The following is an 18,773-nucleotide window of genomic DNA, read 5'->3' on the forward strand; positions in this document are numbered from 1 at the left end:
CTTTTGGTGGTATTTAATCACTTCTGGGTTTTTTATTTTTTGCGCTATAAATCAAAAAAGACTGAAAATTCGGTAAAAAAAAAAAAAAATTCTTTGTTTCTGTTAAAATGTATTGGCGAGTATTGGCAGAGTATTGGTGAGTATTGGTGAGTATTGCAGAGTATTGGCAGAGTATTGCAGAGTATTGCAGAGTATGGCAGAGTACTGGCAGAGTATGGGCACTGAGCAGCGCTGTGGGCTGGATCTGTAGTGCCCACATCGCCTCAAACGATCTCTCCCTCTCTCCTCTCACACTGTACTGATCGGTACAGAGAGGGGAGGGAGGAACCAGCGTCATGACATGACGCCAGTTTGTTTACAAGTGATGCTCCGTCATGTGACGGAGTGATCACGTGGTAAATGCCCGCTATCAGCGGCCATTTACCGTGATCTGTGATGCGCCGGGTCCCCTGGACTCGGCGGTCACGGATGTTCCCGGGTGTGCGTGGGAGTGTGATTCTGTGAGGACGTCCTATGGACGCCCACCCAGAATAAGCCGACCGCGCTGTAGCTGTCTTTCAGCTATGGCCTCGGTCGGCATGTGGTTAAAAGCGAACACATATGAATTACACAGGTTCTGAGACTAATTTATTGCAGATAAGGCACCAAGTGAGTTTAATTACCACCTTAATCAGCCACAGAACCTGTGTAATTAATATATGTTCGGGTTTAAAGGGATGAGGTGGCAACTCTTCGCATCGCATCAGTGTGAACCCAGCCTTAATGGGGACTAACTAATTGCTGCAACCATGGCAATGTGTAATAACATGGTTGGCAGATACCATATATATATATATATATATATATATATATATATATATATATATATATATATAGCGGCATAGTGGCAGTCATTTTTGCAGTGTTTCAGTCTGACACACCGCAACTCTGATGTAGGTAAAGAGTCTCTGACAGAGTCTCTTTACCACGTGATCAGCCGTGTCCAATCAGGGCTGATCACGATGTAAACAGGAAGAGCCGTTGATCGTTTTTTTCTGACAGACGCGAGTAGAGGAGAGCCAATCGGCTGCTCTCCTGACGGGGGGGGGGGTCCTGTGCTGATTGTCCCACCAGGGACGGCCACCCCACTGGACCACCAGGTATGCCACCCTAGACCACCAGGGAAATGCCAATCAGTGCCCAGGTAGCTGCCAATCAGTGCCAGTGAAAAATACCTATCAGTGCCAGTGCCACCACTGATGCCTATCAGTGAAATCCAGTGCCAGCCATCAGTGCCCATCAATGCCCATCAGTGCCGTCTTTCAGTGCCCATCAGTACTGCCTATCAGTGCCCAGAAGTGTTGCCTATCAGTACCACCCATAAGTACCCATCAGTGCAGCCTTTCAGTGCCCATCAGTGTCGCCTATCAGTGCCCATCAGTGCCGCCTATCAATGCCCATCAGTGCCGCATATCAGTACCACCAATCAGTGCTCACTATCAGTGCCCATCAGTGCTGCCTATCACTGCCCATCAGTGCCACCTCATCAGTGTCATCTCATTGGTGCCACCTCATCGGTGCTGCCTTATCAGTGCCCATCAGTGCAGCTTATCAGTGCCCAACAGTGAAGGAGAAAACTTACTTATTTGCAAACTTTTATTACAAAAACAAAGAAAATCTTAAAAAAAAAAAAAATGTGGTCTTTTTTTATTCGTTTAGCAAAAAATAAAAACTGCAGAGGTGATCAAATACCACCAAAAGAAAGCTCTATTTGTGGGAACAAAATGATAAAAAATGAGTTTGGGTACAGTGTAGCATGACCGCGCAATTGTCATTTAAAAAGTGACAGCGCTGAAAGCTGAAAATTGGCTTGGACAGGAAGGTGCGAAAGTGCCCGGTAATGAAGTGGTTAATAATTAAATAAAAATAAAATCGAAGGTATAAAAAAAAAATGGTAAAAAAACAAATAAAAGAAAATCTTTTAAAGACACCCCCTCACCCCTGTACACACCCCGAGGGACACAGGTGTGTGCCAACATACATTGCGTCACACATGTGATGTATCACCGCAAACATTGGAGCGAGTGCGATAATTCATGCGAAACTTTAAACTGATAACTTGTAAAGGTTTTTAAAGGGTTGACTATTGACAATTTTGGCTACTGTCTGTCGTTTTTTTTTGTTTTTTTTTTGCAATTTCATGGGCACATGCAATTTTTAACGCTTTGCGCGTTTGTTATCTATTTACTTAACACAATTTCATCTTTCATATTTTAACAAAAAATTGGGTATAATATTGTGTTTGTTTACAATCAAAAATCTTGTTTTAGTGTATTGTTTCCTGTAAATAGGCTTTTAACAGCGTCTGGACCGCCCCATGTATATATATATATATATATATATATATATATATATATATATATATACTGTGCGAAATATATATATATATATGTATATATATATATACCTGTATGTGATTTCCATTTCATGACTGTATGTGATTGCAGGAAGGGGGGTAAATCTTCCAGGGCTGAAGTGTTTAATATACAGCTGCACAACAAAAAATTGCAACTAGTACCACCATTTTATTCTCCAGGGCCTCCGCTTTCTGAAGACATATAATTATTAGGGGGGTTTGTTTGAGGTGATTTCCATGACAACATGCTGATTATAATGTGTGTAATAAAGATATAATAATGTAAGGGTATGAGTGCAATGAGTATGTGGCAGTAACTTGACTTTTCCTCTTTTTTTTCCTCCCCAGCAGATAAATCTTTTATTTATTACTTCAGTCTGTTTTATTTCTCTGTCAGTCATCTCCTCAGCTCCTCCTCCCGCCTTTTTTTTCTCTCCTCAGCTCCACCAGCCTTAGCCCCTCCCTCCACTCCCTCACTTCCCGTCTCCTCCAATAGCTACACCTCTTCCCTCAGATCGCCCCTCCCATCTCCGCCTCTTCTCCCTCCTCGTTTGGTCACTCCCAGCGAGGTATGAAGACGGAGGAAGGGGGGGTAGGCGTGACCGGGAGGCTCCGTCTGACGTCACGATTCTTCCCAGCATTCCCGAGCATTCACTGCCTTAGCAACCGCGGAGTGAGAGCGAGGCGCGGCCGGGTGAGAGGTCAGCGGAGAGACACCGAGCCAGGCAGCAGGCGGCGGCTCGGAGTCACCGGGAGAAGCTGAGGTGAGGAGGGGACTCCCGGGAACTGAGGGCTCTTACCGGTGTTTAGTGGCGATGGGTCCGTTTTATGTGTCCGGATCACCCGTGTGTGTGTCAGTGGATCTAATCCTCCCCACCCCCTCCTCCTTCCCCTGTCACTGAGAAGATCACCTGTGTGACCCCGGAGCTCCGATCCCCTCACCTGTGTGACCCCGGAGCTCCGATCATCTCACCTGTGTGACCCCGGAGCTCCGATCATCTCACCTGTGTGACCCCAGAGCTCCGATCATCTCACCTGTGTGACCCCGGAGCTCCGATGATCTCACCTGTGTGACCCCCAGAGCTCCGATCATCTCACCTGTGTGACCCCCGGAGCTCCGATCATCTCACCTGTGTGACCCCAGAGCTCCGATCATCTCACCTGTGTGACCCCGGAGCTCCGATGATCTCACCTGTGTGACCCCCAGAGCTCCGATCATCTCACCTGTGTGACCCCGGAGCTCCGATGATCTCACCTGTGTGACCCCCAGAGCTCCGATCATCTCACCGGTGTGACCCCGGAGCTCCGATCATCTCACCGGTGTGACCCCGGAGCTCCGATCATCTCACCTGTGTGACCCCGGAGCTCCGATCCCCTCACCTGTGTGACCCCGGAGCTCCGATCATCTCACCTGTGTGACCCCGGAGCTCCGATCATCTCACCTGTGTGACCCCGGAGCTCCGATCCCCTCACCTGTGTGACCCCGGAGCTCCGATCCCCTCACCTGTGTGACCCCGGAGCTCCGATCATCTCACCTGTGTGACCCCGGAGCTCCGATCATCTCACCTGTGTGACCCCCGGAGCTCCGATCATCTCACCTGTGTGACCCCGGAGCTCCGATCATCTCACCTGTGTGACCCCGGAGCTCCGATCATCTCACCTGTGTGACCCCCGGAGCTCCGATCATCTCACCTGTGTGATCTCTTCTGTCACTAGAGGGACCCCTCCCCGGATAGATCTCTCTATTCCTGTCACCGTACACATCACCTGTGGATCTCCTGTATAGTGACACACTCATAGATCACTTCATAGATCCATTCTATATTCATGTCACTATATAGATCCTCCATAGGTCTCCTCTGTGTGCCTGCCACTATACAGATCTCTGATAAATCCCCTCTGTGTGCCTGTCACTGTAGGGATCACCGGATAGATCCCCTCTGTGGGCTTGTCACTATATAGATCACCTATAGATCTTCTCTGTGTACCTGTCACTACGAGGATTCCCTCTCTGTGGTTTTCAGTGTAGGGATCACCTGATCAATCCCTTCTGTGTCTGTTACTAATAGGATTACCTGATAGTCTGTGTGCCTCTCACTAATGACATCACCCAACAGATCCTCTCGGTGTGCCTGTCACTATACAGATCTCCTCGGTGTGCCTGTCACTATACAGATCCCCTCGGTGTGCCTGTCACTATACAGATCTCCTCGGTGTGCCTGTCACTATACAGATCTCCTCGGTGTGCCTGTCACTATACAGATCTCCTCGGTGTGCCTGTCACTATACAGATCCCCTCGGTGTGCCTGTCACTATACAGATCCCCTCGGTGTGCCTGTCACTATGCAGATCCCCTCGGTGTGCCTGTCACTATACAGATCTCCTCTGTGTGCCTGTCACTATACAGATCCTCTCGGTGTGCCTGTCACTATGCAGATCCCCTCGGTGTGCCTGTCACTATGCAGATCCCCTCGGTGTGCCTGTCACTATGCAGATCCCCTCGGTGTGCCTGTCACTATGCAGATCCCCTCGGTGTGCCTGTCACTATGCAGATCCCCTCGGTGTGCCTGTCACTATGCAGATCCCCTCGGTGTGCCTGTCACTATGCAGATCCCCTCGGTGTGCCTGTCACTATACAGATCCTCTCGGTGTGCCTGTCACTATACAGATCTCCTCGGTGTGCCTGTCACTATACAGATCCTCTCGGTGTGCCTGTCACTATACAGATCACCTAAGAGATGCACACTGGGTGTCTGTCACTATACAGATCCTCTCGGTGTGCCTGTCACTATACAGATCCTCTCGGTGTGCCTGTCACTATACAGATCCTCTCGGTGTGCCTGTCACTATACAGATCCCCTCGGTGTGCCTGTCACTATACAGATCCTCTCGGTGTGCCTGTCACTATACAGATCCTCTCGGTGTGCCTGTCACTATACAGATCACCTAAGAGATGCACACTGGGTGTCTGTCACTATACAGATCCTCTCGGTGTGCCTGTCACTATACAGATCCTCTCGGTGTGCCTGTCACTATACAGATCCTCTCGGTGTGCCTGTCACTATACAGATCACCTAAGAGATGCACACTGGGTGTCTGTCACTATACAGATCCTCTCGGTGTGCCTGTCACTATACAGATCCCCTCGGTGTGCCTGTCACTATACAGATCCCCTCGGTGTGCCTGTCACTATACAGATCCCCTCGGTGTGCCTGTCACTATACAGATCCCCTAAGAGATGCACACTGGGTGTCTGTCACTATATGGATCCTCTTTGTGTGCCTGTCATTGTGGGGATCACCGGATAGACCCCCCTCTGTGTGCCTGTCACTGTACACATCCCTGATCAATCTCCTCTGTGTGCCTGTCACTGTACAGATCTCTGATCAATCCCCCCTGTGTACCTGTCACTATATAGATCACCTATAGATCCCCTCTGTGTGCCTGTCACCATACAGATCCCCTGATAGACACACACTGTGGGGGTGATTTACTAAAACTGGTGCAGATGTGCATAGTAACCAATTAGCTTCTAATGTCAGCTTGTTCAATAAAGCTTTTTAGGGATCTCCTCATAGATCCCTTCTGTGTGCTTCTCACTATAGGGATTCCCCCTATGATTCCCCTGATAGATCCTCCTCTGGGTGTCTGTAACTGGGGATCATCTGACAGATCCTGTCTGTGTGCCTATAACTAGAGGATTCATCTGACAGATCTTCTCTTTGCACCCCTGAAATTCTTGTGTGTATGATCTGCTGGAGTTCTCTTGTCTTCATGGATCAACTATAAGTGTTGTTGGATTCCCCCATTGTGCATTTATAGCAGAAAGGGTTCTCTGTAGATCCTTTCTGGCCCCTCTGTGTGTGCCTGATATGTAAACATTACAGTGTAGATCCCCTCCTTCCTTTACAAATAGCCCCTGCATGATTACGTGCATTAGCCTCAAGGTGTTATGTTTTGTACATAACCTCCCCCCCCCACGTAAGCCACTTGGTCTCTGGCACATACACCTGTGTGCCCGCCAGTTTCCGGCACATTAATGATCTTCAGCTCTATTGATCACTGACAGGATCACCTGTAGATGCGGCCTTGTATGTTGGTCACTGAAAGGATCTCCCTTTTGTAAGCTCTTGGTCTGCCCTATCACTTTGTCTCAGCTATAATCCAGTCCTGGAGTTCCCTATGTTTTCCTAAGTGTAACTGTCAGCGAGGGGATCAAGTTTGATATGACCTTGCGTAAGGCAGTCGAATTTCGAAAGAATTTACCTTCGAAAATCTTATCTAAGAATTTTCGCTCCTATTTCGCACCATGTACTGCAGCAACAGCCGATTTTCGCGTTACCATCGAATTTGAGTAATCGGACATGTTGGAAATTTTTTTGAAAAACGAACAATTTTCTGATCGATGATGGGAGAATCGTGCGAGAAATGTAATCGAAAAAGAAATGCGCATGTGTAAGAAAAGAAAATTCCCGGAAAGTAAACAAGATTCCCAACCACACAAATTTTATTTTCTAAAGGCTTGGTTGGTCGAATTTCGAAATCAATGGTGGCACCATCGGATCACAAAACGCACAAATTTTCAGATTTTCAAAAGAAAATTCTTTCAAAATTCGACCCGTGTATGGTCAGCCTAACTCAGTGGTGGGATCAATTTGTCGATCCACTGTGACTATCATCGATTGTATCTGTGTCACATGTTGATCTCCTATGTATTCGTTACTGACAGGACCCTCTCTGTAAGCTGCTGGATCCCCTGTATGTGCCACTGATGGTCACTAGATCTCATCCTAACACGTTTAGTACTTGTATGGACCTTTTTATCTTCCCCTGGTGTATGTGATACCCGTAGGAGACGTAAGATTTCATCCGTATACTTATGTGACCAGGATGTGTTCTGTATGTGGCTTTCAGTCTACTTCTTTGTATGTGTCACACGGTCACCTCTTCTTCTGTTCCTCTGAATTTGTTACTTTCATTTATTTTTGTCATATGAATATTTAAAGCGATATGAAAACATTTTATTTTTTAGGTATTTCACATGTGTATGAAATCCTTTACAATGGATGCCGCTTCTTTCTGTCCTGGGGTGGCTCCTTTTTTCCCCAGGGAGTTTTACTGGAGCCCCCCCTTTCTTGCACGCTCCCCTGATCAGCACATAGGGCTATATACTATACTGACAGGCAGCCCGAAAAAAAAATACAAAGAACTTGCCTCTCCTCCCGAGGAAACGACTGACAGGCAGGGTCTTCAGATCCACAAAACTTTCTGAAAAACTGTGCACGCATGCGCGCTGGTGCAAGGCACAATGAGAAATGTCGTTTCCATGAATGTATTGTAGTGATTAGAAATTATTGAGTCGCTCTCCCTGACCAGAAGTTCTGGAAAGCCGCGGACAGAAAGACGAAGGATACCGTTACAGAATGGCAGAAATCTTTTACTGTATTGCACAGATTAATACGGATGTGTTAAAAATGGGGCTTTAGTATTTCTGAAATATAAAATGTGTTTCAGTGATCGATCTCACATCTGTCACATTGATTACCAGCTTGTGGCTCTCCTTCAGCCTCCACATCCATCACTTGCAGAATCATGCTATTAGATCCTGCTGTGTCTGTCACTAACTGGATTCCTGGTGTTTAGAATGAGGTCCTTCCATGTATGGCTTTCACTTGAGTAGGTTATTGGATTATTCTTGCGTCACACTAATTCCATTTTTTCTTTGGTACGTTTATTGTATTACGTTCCCACATTACCCGTATAACTGGACCTGTAAATCCTGGATCATCTCTAAGACTTGATTTATTTTAACAACTGACAGTCTGTCATTTTAGTGGTGACAGCTTTTACGGAGCTCTAGTGTTGCTGGGATCCAGTTTATGTAGGGACGGCTTTATGAAGCTCTGGTATTACTGGGATCTGGTTGTGGCAGGGACAGCTTTACAAAGCTCTGCTGTTACTGGGATCTGTGGCAAAGGTGGCTTTAAGCGCCAGTTCACACAGGGGCAACACGACTTGCAGATCGACTCACCGAGGCGACCTGCACACGACTTCAGCGGCGACTTGCAAAACGACTTCTGTATAGAAGTCAATGCAAGTCGCCTGAAGTCGCCCCAAAAATACTACAGGAACCTTTTTCTAAGTTGGAGCGACTTGCGTCGCTCCTATTAGAACAATTCCGTAGTAGAGAACGGGACGCGACATGTCAGGCGGCTAGGTCGCCTGACAAGTCGCCCCTGTGTGAACCGGGGCTAAGAAACTCTAGTGTAACTTAGATCTGGTTGTGGCAGGAGTGGCTTTATGAAGCCCTAGTGTTACTGGGATCTGGTTGTTGCAGGGACAGCTTTACGGAGCTCTGGTGTTACTGGGATATGTGGTAGGGGGTGGCTTTATGAAGCTCTGGCATTACTGGGATTTGTGGCAGGGGTGGCTTTATGAAGCTCTGGCGTTTCTCAAATCTGGTTGTGGCAGGGACGGCTTTACAAAGCTTTAGTATTACTGGGATCTGGTTGTGGCAGGGATGGCTTTACGGAGCTCCGGTGTTACTGGGATCTGGTTGTGGCAGACACAGCTTTATGAAGCTCTGGTGTTTCTCGGGTCTGGTTGTGGTAGGGGTGGTTTTACAAAGCTATGGTGTTACTGGGATCCAGTTGTGGCAGGGGTGGCTTTATGAAGCTTTGGTGTTTCTCGGATCTGGTTGTGTTAGGGGGTGGCTTTACGAAGTTCTGGTGTTTCTCAGATCTGGTTGTGGTAGGGGTGGCTTTACAAAGCTCTGGTGTTACTGGGATCCAGTCGTGGTAGGGGTGGCTTTATGAAGGTCTGGTGTTAATGGGATCTATTTGTAGCAGGGGTGACGTCATGAAGCTCTAGTGTTTCTCGGATCTGGTTGTGGCAGGCGTGGCTTTATGAAGTTTCTAGTGTTACTGGGATCTGAGTATGGCAGGGGTGCCTTTACAAAGCTCGGGTGTTACTGGGACCTGGTTGTGGCAGGGCGCTAGGTATGAGGAAGCCTTGACGCTCTCCCTGGTGTGTTAGATCTACTCCAACGCTTGTTAGGGATTTATTGTCTCGGCAGCAGATTCCAGGTACCTGCCACCTGTGTAAGCCTGTAGCAGGCTGTGTTGTCATCACTGTACTTTCCACTTGCTGGTTAGAACTGTTATTATGTGCTGTGGCTATATCCAACGTTCAAGCCCAGATGACGTGGGACATTTTTGGCCCTTGAAATGAATTGGATGCCTTTTGCTATCCTATTGTTACTAGCAGAAACCATGAGAGATTTTGGAATCCTAAGATGTTTATTTGGCACTCTTATTGGCTCAACTACAAATGGACCTCTCAGTTTGGGTGACCTCTACTACTGGCAGGGGGGCCTCGTTTTGTGGAGCTGATGTACCCAAGCCATTAGGCTCAAATAGCAATTTTTTTCTTTTCTATTGGCTGATGATCTGTGTCTAGAGCCTCCTTTCTACCTTTCCCTAGTCATCTTTAGTTAAGGATTTATTGTCCTGGCAGCAGATCCAAGGTACCTGCCACCTGTGTAAGCCTCTAGCAGGCTGTGTTGTCATCACTGTGCGTGCCTCTTGCTAGCTGGAGCTGTCATTGTCTGTTATTGTCATCCAGTGTTTGTATACTGTGGGGGATAAATTGGGGTATTTTGCAGGCTTGGGTTGTCTGGATCTAACTCACATTGTACCTGAAACTAAATGGCGTGATTGTCAGCTTTGCTTGGCTGGCACTGAAAGGGTGAACGCCTTCTTTGTGATAGACTGAACGCAAGCAGATACTTGTTCGTCTAGGATCTCATCACTTGTAGTCTTTAATTAATTAGTACAATCTTTGGTCTGTCACCCAGCCCTTTCGGGTTGTTTTCCACATCTGCTGGCAAATTTTTTTTTTTTTTTCTGTTCGTCTTATGTCTTGTGCATTTTAGATGGTTATTAGAATATAATAGATATCTAACGATTATTATTGAGATCAAAGCCTAAAAAATCTAAATGTGCTTATATTCCCAACTCTGGGGACTTTATGGCAAGGTCTTGTTCAACCATAGCGTCCCTTTTTAAAAAAAATGTATTTACCAATATGGTAACTGTACCAGAAGGAGTTGGATGCTTTGGCCAGACTTCATAATAGCTGTGATTGGTGAGACATAAGTAGGTAGGGAGGTGTCACATCTGGAACACAAATGAGACATAAGAAGCCAAAGAGTGATTCAGCTAACGTCACCATAAGGGAAATTTAAGGTACTTGCACACTAATGATGTATGAACTTTAGACATTCCTGGCAGAAATAGTACATGTGCGTATGTGTACACACACCTAAAAATTCTTCTAGCTTTATTTACATCGAGGGAATATGGCATATGCATGCATTTGAGCTTATACATGTAAAAATACTGACCGGCGATGTAGATTGCTGTATTTGTGTTCTACTGATCTATACACAGTGCATGTTTACAAGCCTGAAATCAATGGTCTGCATTTACATCAGTAAAGAAAATCCAAAAATGCCTGTATGCCTCAAAATGCTACATTTTTAGGCAGCAGTGTGCAGGAGGCCTTAGACCCCCTTTCACACAAAGGGGCCGATCAGGTCCACCTGTCGGTTATTTAGGCAGACGTTAACAGACCCTCCATTAACCCCTGTGGACTAGCCGGGTGTAAATGGGCTTGTGTGTGTTTTTTATACCCGCCTACTTCCAATCCGATCCGGTCCACTAAAAGAAATGGAAGCAGATCTGTCCCCCTCTGTCTAGGCAGAACGGAGGACATCCTTCTGCTCATAGTGCAGAGCGGGCTCAGTCCTTGTCCGCTCTGCATGAACTGAGCATACATGGACCTGTCATCCGCCTGCTCTGATCAGCAGCGGATCAGCAGACAGATCCCCTGGTGATCTAAACAGAGCCTACTTTGTGTGAAAGGGGCCTTAAGTCTAGTACACATGGGCTGAGCGTCGAGCGGCATCGGCTGGTTCAATAGAAACCGGCTGACATTCGGCCCGTGTGTACGGCAGCCGGTTCGTCAGAAGCTGGCCGAACGTCCGACTTGTCAAAGGATCATAACTGAAACTGGCGCGCTGACCAGAGTGTTCTGCGTGGGGGGGCGTCTCCCTGTCAGAACACCATAGCATAGTAGGGGAGATCGCTGTACTAACCTCCAGATTTTAGCTAGTAAAAACTAGTAGTGTACGAGGCTTTAGGGTGAATGTAGATTATGAGTAAACTGGTTGTGTGCACTTTTTTTATTGCGTTGCCTGTATTCTCAGTTACAAATCCTTGCACCATTTTTTCTATTGACGCCAACAATGGGGCACGGTTCCTCCCATTGACGCCAACAATGGGGCACGGTTCCTCCCATTGACGCCAACAATGGGGCACGGTTCCTCCCATTGATGCCAACAATGGGGCACGGTTCCTCCCATTGATGCCAACAATGGGGCACGGTTCCTCCCATTGATGCCAACAATGGGGCACGGTTCCTCCCATTGATGCCAACAATGGGGCACGGTTCCCCCACCTAATACCAAAGGTGAGGTTTACTCCCACTGATGCCAAGAAAATGTCCACTTCCGCTCTTCCGCTGGCCACAGTCCGGCCCCCTAAAGTCTGAAGGTCTAAACAAAGGGTCTATTTTTTTTTAGTAAGTTTGGAGACCCCTGCAATAGAATCTCTGGTATTTTGCCAGGTGTTACTTAAAGTGCACCACCATCCTGATGGGTTCATTATCCAGTCACAGATGTAGAACAGGTTTCCTTTTCTCTTGTTAGGCTTTCTAGATAGTGGAGACAGGGTCAGGATGGCAGCCTGCACCTTTAAAAAACCACATTCACTATGGTAGCTCCCATACATTTGTTTGTTTATAAGGTGCCTACCCTTGTATATGAGATTACTGAACGTTTAGTTGAAAGTGACCGACTGTGTGACACACTAAACCTGCATGAATATGAATGCTTTTACGAGGGGATGCTGATAAATATTGAGCCTTACCCAGAAAAAATTGAGCTAGGAAGCTGTAACTGCAAAACTATTCTACATATTCCCCCAGGAAGTCAATGCACTTGCGACATCTGTCCTGCAGCTTCTTAAGTCCCTGCAAATAAAATTCTTCCGACTGCTGGTGTAACCACTGATTTGCAGCATTAGTTGCCACCAGAAAAACCCAAATTGTTGTCCCTTTAGGTGTTTTTTGCAGTTGGGGAACAGATGATAGAAGGAGCCAGGTTGGGCGAATAGGGTGGATGGGGCATCACTTGAAAGAGGTGTTTTTCCTCTTTTGGTCGGTTGTCAAAAGTTTTGGGATCCACTTTGCTACAAGCATTCTCATTAACAAGCTGTTGGGTATAATGGCACCAACTCTCTCACGTGATATTCCCAGATATGTAGCAATACTTTTGGCTGATACTCGGCGGTCCTCCATGATCATGGCATGGAATGGCTTTCACATTTGAAGACACAGAAACAAGCCTTCCACTGGGTTTGTAACTTTCGGCACCGAAATGGCCAGTTTTAAAATTGACAACCCAACATTTAACTGTTGCATATGAAGGGCCACTGTCACCCAAAGTTTGTGACATTTCATCATGGATCTGCTTCGCACCTTTCCCTTTGGAGAAACAGGAACTTGATTATGGACCTATGCTCTACCACATTGAATTTTTTCTGGAGGTGCTGCCATGTTCACTTTGGACCTGAAAAAGAAAGAGAAGTTAAAATCATAGGTAGTTGATTTTTTTGCACCACTGAATATAGACTAATTGGCCAGTACACCTTGCAATTTACAGCTTCCTCGCTCAATTTTTTTCTGGGTAAGGCTCAATACTTATCAGCACCCCTTGTATATTGCTGAAAATTTTGGGTAGACTTGTGCTGGGGTCTTGGAGACACTTTGGTGCCCAACCTGCAGCCCAAGGACCACATGTGACCCTGTAGTGTTTGAAGTGCTTTGTGAGGACCCCAGAATTCAGTAGTAGGAAAAATAAAAAGGGTCTTTAATAACAGTAATCTGTAGCGTTTCAGGTGGCATGTCCCCTGTCTTTGTCCGTCTCCTACAGAATGACTTCATTCTCCACCCTCTCCTGTAGAATAACCATTTCCTATAGTAAAGCTTTGGTTTTTGACAATTTTTTTGTAGCATCAAATATTATATGTGGCCCGTTTATAGACCTCAGGGGCTGCATTTGAGCCTATGAAGTTGCCACCCACTGCAATAGGATGATACCATTCTAGTCGGGAGAATCCTCGGTGTGCAGTGTTCTGTGACATAACCTATATTGTCATGTAGGCTGATAGTTCTTTAGGGACACCAGAGGATACTGTTATGTGGTCGCTGTAAAGTTCATTTGCCTGCATCCCTCTAGACACCCTTTCTGACTGATTTTAGTGGGAAAGAGCAGTAAGACAGGTTTCAAAACCTTTGCCTGATTTCTGTTGTTTCTGCTTTGATGTCCAAGCCCATAGTGTCTTTCTGCTCACCTCCCCTTCTCCATACATAGACATAAATGTGTATGTTTTGCCAGACCAGTCTTACATGTTTATGGAACAGAAAGCTGAGAATCAAGCTTCAGGGTTTCAAGATTATCCCTGTATGACTGGCTGACTTGCAGGTCTGTAGAAAACTTCAAGGGGTTGTAAAGGCAGAAGTTTTTTTTTTTATCTTGATGCATTTTATTCATTAAGATAAAAAACCGTGTGTGTGTGTGTGTGTGTGTGTGTGTGTGTGTGTGTAGCGGCACCCCCTATTTACTTACCTGCGCCCCATCTCTCCCCAGCGATGTCCACGAGTGTCTAAGCTGTCAGGGACCCTTCTCCTGATTGACTGAGACACAGCAGCGGTGCCATTGTAGTCCCGCAGCTATCAGTCAGCCAATCAGGGGAAAGAGTGGGTGGGGCCATGTCGGGGCTCTGTGTCTGGATACACGGAGCTCTGAGTTGGCTCAGGTGCCCCCGTAGAAAGCTGCTGGCTGAGGGGGCACTCAATAAGGAGGGGCCAGGAGCAGCAAAGAGGGACTCTAGAAGAGGAGGATCTGGGCTGCTCTGTGGAAAACCAACTCCACAGAGCAGGTAAGTACATAACATGTTGTTTAAAAAAAAAAAAAAAAAAAAAAAAAAAGCAAAACAAAAAAAAACAAGACTTTACAGTCACATTAAAGTGTTCCTAAAGTGATTTTAAATGATCACCTTGTAAAACAGCCCATTCAGTTTAAAGTAGAAATGAAAGGTAAAACATTTGTGTGTAGCTATAAGTGATCACCTTTACTCTGTTCTCAGCTGCATAAGAGCTGGGGGAGGAGAAGCAGCAGCACACTGAGCTTTCTAGTGAATGACTGTGTAGCGGGGGCGCGTGTCATGACAAGTCTGATTGGAGGAGAGCACACTGAATTCCCAGCTAGAAAACTGACCACAGTGTGCTCTCCTGCTTAGTGTGGCCGTTTTTTTTTTTTCTTTTTTTTTTCTTTTTTTAGGAAAGCAGAGGGACTGGCAGGAACACCAGGGATTTTACACAAAGGAAGCAATACAAAGAGAACAGGAGACTTTCTCATACAAGTACATGGTACAGCAGGGACATATCAGGAATATGAAGTGTTGTGGTAACAAACACTTTAAAGCCAAAATCAAAACTGTAATACTGTATATCACAGCTTACCAATCATAAGATTTTTTTTCTCTTTTTTTTTTTTTTTTTCCCACCCTCTGTTTTTTACCTGGTGATCTAGCCAGTAACACCTCCTGTATTAGTGCCCCCCCCCCCCTCTGGATGAAGGAGCACATAGGGCACATTTGGACAGCAGCATCCTTAAGCTGGGGGGGAGGGGAGTGTTAGATGGACTAGTAGATTTTGATACACTAACAAATTGAAGCTGCATTTCAGCTAATGCCTGGTACACACATTCAGTTTTTTTGTTGTTTTTTTTTTAAGTTCAACACAGCAGGCTGAATGACAAAAAACTGAAAGATTGCCATGCTACCACAATCGATGTTAGTGCATCGATCTCTCCCAATGTGCTTTTGTGTTCTAACAGGGGAACTTCCTCCCCCAATCCCCGCCAGAACACACTGATTAGGAGCTGGATATATGGGAGCTGATCGGATGCTGGTTTTCCAGCATGTCCCTTCGACAAAAGCCGGTTCTTAGACCAGCTTCTGTAGGAAAGACAGCTGTACCCATGGACTCATGTATAAGCTGATCATTGTAATCACTCCTGCCAGTAGTAAATGGTTTGTTTCAAACTGCTAACTGCACATCTATAGAACAGCTTGTTCTGCTGAGAAACAACAGATTTCTTGGCTACATTACCAAGTGGAAATAAAGGAAAGAAAGCCAAAAAAATTTAAACCAGTGAAGCCGTCACTTCTAAGAATTGGTACGCTGCAATATAATGTTTGTTTTTGTGTTTATTACCGCTTTAAAGTGAACCAGAGGAGCTGGAAATATGGGAGCTGGTTTTGAAGGTGTGTGCTCTGGGGCCAGAATTCTGATCCTTGCTCCAGTACTTTGTGTGTCACAAGCCTGGTACAATTATACAGCCACTACACTCAAACTCTGATCTTGTATGCTTGTTCCAGGTTTAGCAGGTAGTAGGTTGAGGATCACATTTATCAGTCCTGAAATCTGCACCTGTAAAGTAGCAGAAAAGGCATTGCAATAACTGTCGCAATAATCGCTTCCTTTCTAATTTTTTTTCTATGTGGTCATGTGATTGCAAAGCTCTGGCTCATTCCTCTCTCTCTGCAGTTGTGAGAGGAAGCTCTTCTCCAGACCGACAATGCCTTGACAACCCCGGGAGCTATGGATGCCGGCGGAGAGACGACACGACTACAGAGGATCCTCCACAGTACAGAGCCGGAGCTTTGCGGCCATGTGACCGCACAGAAAAAATAGCTTTGGGAAGTGATTTAAAAAAAAAAAAAGTATAGAGTGAGAACTAGAGCAGGATTAAATTGGTCAGTTAGGCCCCTTTCACACAGGGGCACTTTTCAGGCGTTTTAGTGTTCAAAATATTGCCTGAAAAGCACCTCTCAAGCCACCCCAGTGTGAAAGCCTGAGTGCTTTCACACTGGGGCGGTGTGCTTGCAGGACGGGAAAAAAGTCCTGCAAGCGGTATCTTTGGGGTGGGAGCGGTGTATACGCACACCGCTCCTCCACCGCCCCTGCCCATTGAAATGAATGGGCAGTGCTGCTGAAGCGCCGCAACATGGGCGCTATTAACCCTTTCTTTGACCGCTAGTGGGGGGTTAAAGCGCCCCGCTAGCGTCCGAAAACAGCGGTAGAGCGCTGCTAAAACTTGCACCGCCCGTACCACCCCAGTATAAAAGGGGTCTTATTGTGATGCATTTTTAACCACTTGCCGCCCATCATATAGCAATATGATGTCGGCAAAGTGGTTTAGTTATCCTGATTGAACGTCATTTGACGTGATCAGGATAACAAGCCGGCACTCAACGTGGCGATCGGAGGTGTGGCGTGTCAGTCTGACACACCGCAGCTCCAATTGTGGAGGCTTCTTACCACGTGATCAGCTATAACCAATCACAGCTGATCATCGCGTGAACCAGGAAGTGCCAGTAAATAGCTTTTCTTGGTTCACACTGACAGGGAGAGACGATCGGTGGCTCTCCCTGTCAGGGAAGGGGGGGTCTGTGTTGATAATCTGCACATTGATTATCAGCACAGCCCCATCAGATGTGCCCATCAGCTGCCAGGCTGTGCCCCATAAAGAACGCCAGTCAGTGCCCATAAATGTGCCCCATCAGTAATGTCTGTCAGTGCTTTTCAGATGCCACTCAGTAATGCCTGTCAGCTCATCAGTGCTGCCTATACAGTGCTATCTATCAGTGCCCATCATTTTGTTTGTTTTTTTTCAAAAATGTTGGTCTTTTTTTTTAGTTTGTTTAGCAAAAAATAAAAACCCCATTGGTGATCAAATACCACCAGAGGAAAGCTCTGTTTGTGGGAAGAAAATGATCGGGCACAGTGTTGCACAATTGTCATTCAAAGTGCGACAGCGCTGAAAGCTGAAAATTGACCTGGGCAGGAAGGGGTCAAAGTGCCTGGTATTGAAGTGGTTAAAGTAGAAGCAATGTCAGCTTCTATATTTGAGCTTACAGGTTTACTTTCAAGAGGAAGTAAACTCTTCCAAAAAAAAAAAAAAGTTTTCCCCTTCCCTGCAAAGTAAAGGCATAATGTGCTAGTATGCATCGCATACTAGCACATTATGAGCACTTCCCTGCCAACGCAGCCCACACTGTCCCCGCTGCACGCCGCATCCATCTTCCCCTGGTCTTCCTTCCGGGGCCGCGGACTCAGGCTGTGTGACTGGCCGGAGCTGCGTGGCGTCACTCCCGTGCTGGAGCCGGCATGCATAGCACATTCTCCCGAAGAAACGGCAAGTTTAGGCAATATTTACAGTATATCTAGGTAAGCCTTATTCTATTCTTACCTATATGTACAAATACTGCATGGAGGTTTACAACCTCTTAAAGGCGCATGCAGGGAAACAACAATTCTATCTAAGGCTGTGTACACTGAGATATGACCGTCATCTATTGATCATGCTGAGATTTTACACTGATGATATCAAGTCTTTGCTTATAACCTTGGCATTGGAGGTTTTCTGCCATGTGGTTTATGCTGAGATTTGCTTCCTTTGTCCTGTCTTGAATTGAAGGTTGCTGCTTACATAGTGAAATTTTAACCTTGAATAGTACTGTGGCATGCTGGCTCGTCCCTGTCTTTGCAGACAGGAGGCTTTTACTTTTGACATAATGTTGTTAAAAGTCCTTGCAGCGGAGTTACTGTGGGGGAGTTTGTAGTTATTTGCTGTTTGGAGATTTTCCTGCATTGCTATCGCGTTTTTATTTTGACCCTCTGGCACCTTCCTATTAACCATTGAGGCTGCAGTTACAGTAAAGGGCTAATAGGCAGGTATAGGAGGAGACTGGTCTGAACTTGGTATAGATAGAGTTCATCTGTACATGTACAGTAAAGGCCCTTTCACATAGACGATCCGATCTGTCAGTTTTTTTTTTTTTAGGCGGACCTGATCGGAAAGGTCCATGCATTCCTATGGACCAGAGGATGTGAAGGGACTTGTCTCCTTTTACACCCGTCTACCTCCTAGTTCAATGAGGCCCGCTAAAAAGGAGGGACTGTGTCCTATTCAGTTTGGGTGGATCGGAGGCAGCCGGGTGTAAACGGAGGGCAGAGTCCTTTACTCCTGGCTGCCCATAGAGCAGAGTAGGATCTGTCTGTACCCACTCTGCATAAACTGAGCGGACATGGACCTGTCATTCGCCTCGCTCTGCTCCAGTGAGCAGCACCGATCCCCTGCTGATTGGAAAAGAAGATGCGTGTGTAAAAGGGCCCTTAGGTTTCTTTC

The 18,773-nt window shown here is 46.3% G+C and overlaps 1 protein-coding gene across 1 annotated transcript in view; it reads left to right on the plus strand.

The window, feature by feature from the left end:
- The first annotated feature begins 2,989 nt into the window (after positions 1-2,989).
- Positions 2,990-18,773, plus strand: part of GNG12 (G protein subunit gamma 12) — a 208,840-nt gene continuing 193,056 nt past the window's right edge. The window contains exon 1 of the mRNA XM_073593771.1: positions 2,990-3,159. The gene's annotated coding sequence lies outside the window, so the exon portion shown is untranslated. The remainder of the gene's footprint in view (positions 3,160-18,773) is intronic.

This window comes from Aquarana catesbeiana, linkage group LG07 (genome assembly GCF_042186555.1).
Source record: "Aquarana catesbeiana isolate 2022-GZ linkage group LG07, ASM4218655v1, whole genome shotgun sequence".
NCBI lineage: Eukaryota > Metazoa > Chordata > Amphibia > Anura > Ranidae > Aquarana > Aquarana catesbeiana.